Below are 5,774 nucleotides of genomic sequence, written 5' to 3'. Positions count from 1 at the left end.
ACTTTTGTAAAATGAGACTGGCATCGGGGTTGGGGGGAGACTGAGAAATATGGGATAAATTATGCATACTGCACTGAGACAAATGAGGGATAGACCTGTTTAAAAGTGATATACGATTAAGTATTATTGTCATGACAGGAGTCCAGAATGAGGGCTGCATAGTGGAGTGGACTTGAGGGAAGGGATTGTAAACCAATGAAAGATTTTTTTTCTTTTACTTTTCAAAGAGAAGACAAACTGGGGGAGAGGGGTGGACAGGGAGAAAACAATTAATGAACGGAAATCCAAAGTCTCTGTAAACTTTCATTAAAATTAATTTTTTTAAAAAGAAAAAAAAATATCCTCGGCTCCAAGGATCAGTTTAGTTTTTCCCTTTCCAGGTTAGGTCAGTTTGTTCTCTTGGCAGTTCATGGTATGATCAATGCTCTTCTCCAGCACCACAACTCAAAGACATCAATTTTTCTGTCATTCTTGGTCATTGTCCAGCTGTTTGATTCCTAGCAAATAATTACAAAAACCATGGCCTGAATCAGGTACATCTTAATCTCTAGACTGACATTGTTGCTCTTTAGCACTCTGGAGAATTCCCTGACAGCAGATTTTCTTAATGCTATTCATCTTTTGATTTCCTATCTGCTAATTCCAAGAGTGCTGACTGTGGAACCTAACAACCTGAAATTGTTAAGAGTCTTGATTTTTTTTCTCCTTCTATCATGATGCTGACATTTGGCCCAGTGGTGAGAATCTGTTTTCTTGATGTTGTGCTTCAATCCACTTTGAAGACTACAGTCCTTCATCGTCTGCAGCAAATGCTTCAGGTGCTACTCAGTTTCAGCAAGCAAGGTTGTGTCATATGCATACCTTGGGGTTTTTTATCAGTCTTTGTCCAATCCTAATGCCACATTCTTCTTCATAAAGTCCAGCCTCTCAAATTATAGGTTCTGCATACAGATTGACAAGATATGGAGATGTTTCCTTGCTCTGTTCTGATGACTGCTTCCTGGTCCAAGTGAGACTAAACTGTTCTGAAACAAGCAAACCAGATTTCTTCTAACATGAGATAAATGTCTGTCTCTATTACTTAATTGACTCTTTTTTTTAATAATTTTAATAAGCATTTACAGAGATTTTGGATTTCCATTCATTCATCGCTGCACTTCTCTCCCCGCCCATCCCTCACCCCTGCCCTAGTTCGCTCCTCTCTTTCAAAAGTAAAAGAAACACTCCTTCCCTGGTACACAATCCCCCTGCACCCCTCCTACCGCCCGAAGTACATTCCACTATGCAACCTTAATTGTGGAGTCCTGTGTAACCATAAGACCCTATCATACATTGCTTTTAAATTATTCACTCCCTCATCGGTTTCACACAATGGAATACTACGCCGCATTGAAAAACAAGGAACTCATGCAATATTATTCAAAATGGGTGAACCTGGAGGACATTATGCTGAGTGAAATATCTCAGATGCAAAAGTATAAATATTGCATGTTGCCACTGTTGTAAAATGGGATTGATATCAGGGTTAGGGTAAGACTGAGAAAAAAGCTGGATAAATTGTGTATACTGCACTGAAACTTAATTGACTCTTAATTGCACAGTCAGCTATTTGTATGCAAAAGCATTCTTAAAGAATCACTAAGTAATTTTTTGTTACAATATGCTTGTTTAACATGATAAAGTCTGACAGTGCTCAAACCAGCAAACTAAAGGAAAAAAATAGATGAAAAAGCTACTAGAGAATCAGTTATGAGACTGAAGGAAAGATTTATACACATACATACAAGAAAAAGATGCCTTTTTGCCTATTAGACTCCTCTTCCAGTCATCCTCATTGCCATGGTTTCTGCTGCTGTTGAAGCTAAGCAGATACCAGATGAGTGGTGGAAGAGTGGCACTGGAGGTGGTAATGGGAACAAAGATAGTGGAGCATACCCAGTACCATCAGCTATTCTACCTTCCTGACCTGAAGAACACACTGAACAACCCCACATACACAGTTTCTGATAAAGTCCAGGGAGCCCCTCAAATGAAATCAAGTCTTCTCCCTCACCTACTTGTTTCCTAATCATGATCCCTGGCTGCAAGAGTGTGAGCTTGAGAAGCTTTAAAACAATTAGGTGAAATAATAAACAGAAATCTGCTTTTGCTAAAAAAAAAATCACCACAAACAAAAACAACAACAAGAAAAAAAAACCCTAAATTAAAATCTCATGGAATCACATATCTTTATGTAGTTAGCTGTTACTTAAAAAAAATGTTAACACCCTGCCATGTCGATCTGGTTTTATAATAGTAGCATTACGTAGTATTTGTCCTTTTTTGACTGATATATTTCACTCAGTGTAATGTCCTTCAGGGTCACCCATGTAATATAATATTTTATGAGTTTTGACATGGATGTTGGGGGAAACTAAGCAAAAAAGGGATTACATAATGAACACTGCACTGAAACAGATGGAAGAAGGAACTGTTTAAAAGGAATATATGATTAGGTATTCTTTGCATGACAATAGTCCAGAATAAGAGCTGCATAGCAAAGTATACTGGGGAGAGGGAACAAAGGAAATTATGCAACAGTAAACAAATATTTTTTTTAAAAAAATGAATGTCGGTGGGGTAGGGAGGAAAATGTGCAGCAATGAATGAATAGAAATCCAAGATTTTTGTAAACTTTTGTTAAAATCACAATAAAAATTATTTCTTAAAAAAAGATGTTAAAACAATAAGCCCATATTTGTATACAGATAAATCAAATTTTCTGTGTTAAAATACATGAAAATTTCTTTTTAAATCTACCAAAAAAAAGTAACTCTTTTGGCTTTGTGGTAAGGAATGGTGCTGCCAACCAAAGGCATACAGTTCAAAGCCATCAGCCTGTTCTGTGAGAAAAAGACAGGGTCTCTTCTCATATCATCTACTGCCTCTGAAAACCCATTGCACCGGAGGGTCAAGTATAGTCAGCTCTGATTTAATAGTACATAACATCACATAATACTACAACACAGCTTCTACTAATTTAAGTATTGTATACACAACATATACACTTTATTTTTTCACTCAATCAATACTGTCTCACTCATACACCAGTCACCAAGAGAGTCAAGAAATAATATAGCACAGTCCTTGATACCTGTGAAATTATGTTACCAAGAGATGTTAATCTGATATTAACTTAAAGCTCAACATCAAGAAAAAAGATTCTCATAGCTGGACCGATTGGCAGCATCATGATAGATGAAGAGATTGAGATTGTTAACATCTTTAGCTTGCTTGGCTTCACAATCAACACTCTTGGTAACTACAGCCAGGAAATCAAAAGATAAGTTTTATTGGGAAAAGTGGGCAGTAGGGACCTATTCAGAGTACTAAGAAGCAACAATGTCACTCTGGAGACTAAGGTGTGCCTAATCTAGGCCATAGTCTTCACTATTGCTTGCTGTGCATCAGAGAGCTGGACAATCACTAGGGATGAAAGAAAGAGAATTGATGCCTTCGAGCTGCGGTGCTGGAAGAGTTTTGAATATAACATGGACTGCCAGGATAACAAACTGATTCATTCTAGAGAGGGTGAAACCAGGATGCTTGTTGGAGACAAGGATCTGAAACTTCGTCTGACATACTTTGGGCATGCTGCAAGGAGGGACCAGTCCTTGGAGAGGGACATCATATTTGGAAGGGAGAAAGGACGGAGAAAGAGAAGAAGACAATCGATGAGATGGACTGACTCAGTGACTGGGGTAAAGAGGGTAGGTGTGTCAGAGACTAAAGTTGGCATAGTAGACAGAGCAGATTTCAGGGCTATTGTACATAGGGTCTCTATGAGTTGCAAGCAACTCGATGGCACATACCAACAACAAAACCAAAGTGAGATGTGTACCTTTACGTAAAGTACAATGATCTATAGGGGAATATGATCTACTTCATGTGATTAAAGAATAATCACTTGTGTGTTAAATTCTCCAATTGAGCTTTAAAGGAAGATTGACTAGTAAGAAACAGGGGGGAAAATGCTTTCAGTAGAAAAAGAGTATATTCAAGGACATTTGGAAGGACAATACCCATTATATAATATAAAAGACATCTCTGCTGTTAAGAGAAAGTTTTTATAGTATGTCTGAAGTTTTTTCAATACTGTGTTATACAATTTTTCCAAAGAGTCTATAGAGAGTGAAGACAGTGTCTCTTTCTGGGGTTGAGGAAAAACTTAATTCTGACTAAAATGTGTTCTTCCAAAAAAAGTTTGGGCAAGTTTTCTAGGAACCCAGTTATAACAGTAGGGGGTGTCGAAAGGCAGAATTCTTCAGCTGTTATAAAGGCTCAAAGTGTGTACAGCACCTTTCTGGAATCACTACAACACAGTCCTGGTAGACTGGGCAGCAAAGAGAACCAAAGCAAGAATGAATCTTCTACTGTACAATGTGTTATAAGATCCTTTGTCTCTGACCCAGGAATCTCCTGTTTTATGTCATCATCAATGAAACTGTGGCAGGTTATCGCATTAGCTTTCAAATATTGTTAGTGCTTCATCATCTTCACAGTTCTTGACAAGTATGAATGAAACAAAAGTACTCAGTGAAATATGGCAAAATATAAATCTAGAAAGGAAAGTGAGATTTTATGAAACCTGTTAAGTTAGTCCTGTTATTGTTAGGTGTCCTGGAGTCAACTACAACTCATAACCACCTAACCCTACCCTGCATCATCCACACAATCTCTGATATGCTCAAGCACATAGTCACAGTCACTGTGTCAATTAATCTCATTGAGGGTCTCCCTCTTTTCTGCTGACATTCTACCTTTCCCAACATGATGTCTTTTGTCCAGTAACTGTCACCACCCCTGGCCAGCCAACACATCACTCATAGCAAGGCCGGCTGAAGAGTTCTGGCCAGAAGTCCTTCAGTGAGCTCAGCACCAGTGTGGCCTTCATGGTCAGGGTGGGCTCAGGTGGGCATCTGGGACTATGATCACCCTCATGTAGGCCGAGTCTTTGAACACAAGGCACTGCCTGCAGGGTGTGGAAGAAAGAAGCGTCAGGGGCAGGCCAGAAAGATGTCCAGTCTGGGCTTGCCCCCTTCACCTCCAGATCATCACCCAGCACCACGTGATGGAATAGGCCAAAGAAGTCCCGGTTGTTACCTCATCTTCTCCTCAAAGGACACCGTCCCCAGGCTCGTGGCCATGGCACGCAGGATGTTGTACTTGTGCAGGTGGCAGATCAGCTTTTCCACACCTGGCAGGAGCTCGCTGGTGGGGAACACCTGCTTCAGCTTGCTTTGGCTCCCCTCCTGCAGCTCCTGAGTGGATGTGGGCAGTTGCAGGACGCAGATGATGATCTCTGCTGCCTCCGGCACCTTCTTCCCCAGCACCAGTGACTTCACCTCCGTCTTCCCATAGTGGCTGCATATTTCCTGGAAGTCCACCCAAATAGAGGCACTCAGTGTTCAGCAGGAGACCATCCGTATTAAAGAGCAGTTGGGTGACAGGCTGCGGTGGAGGGAGGCGCCTGAGCTGCCAGGGTGCTTGACAATTTCTTTCTTCTCTTCAACTATCATGATGTTGCTTATCTGACCAGTGGCAAGAATGTTTATTTTCTTGATGGTGAGATGTAATCCATTTTGAAAGTTGTAGTCTTTGGTATGGCTGACTCTGAGAAGAACGGGAATCCCAGAACCTTTGATCGTTCTAATGCGAAACTTATACTTGGACCAGGAGGCAGTCGTCAGAACAGAGCAAGGGAACACTGCATGGTTCAAAATTGGGAAGGGCGT

At 40.4% G+C, this 5,774-nt stretch overlaps 1 pseudogene; it reads right to left on the bottom strand.

Moving 5' to 3' along the window:
- Positions 1–4,858: 4,858 nt before the first annotated feature.
- Positions 4,859–5,774, bottom strand: part of LOC102864639 — a 2,535-nt pseudogene continuing 1,619 nt past the window's right edge.

The sequence above is a fragment of the Elephantulus edwardii genome, unplaced genomic scaffold (assembly GCF_000299155.1).
Source record: "Elephantulus edwardii isolate Elephantulus edwardi_28Jun2011 unplaced genomic scaffold, EleEdw1.0 scaffold00165, whole genome shotgun sequence".
Lineage (NCBI taxonomy): Eukaryota > Metazoa > Chordata > Mammalia > Macroscelidea > Macroscelididae > Elephantulus > Elephantulus edwardii.
Note: the sequence above shows the minus strand (reverse complement) of the source record. Positions and strands in the feature narration are given on the sequence as shown.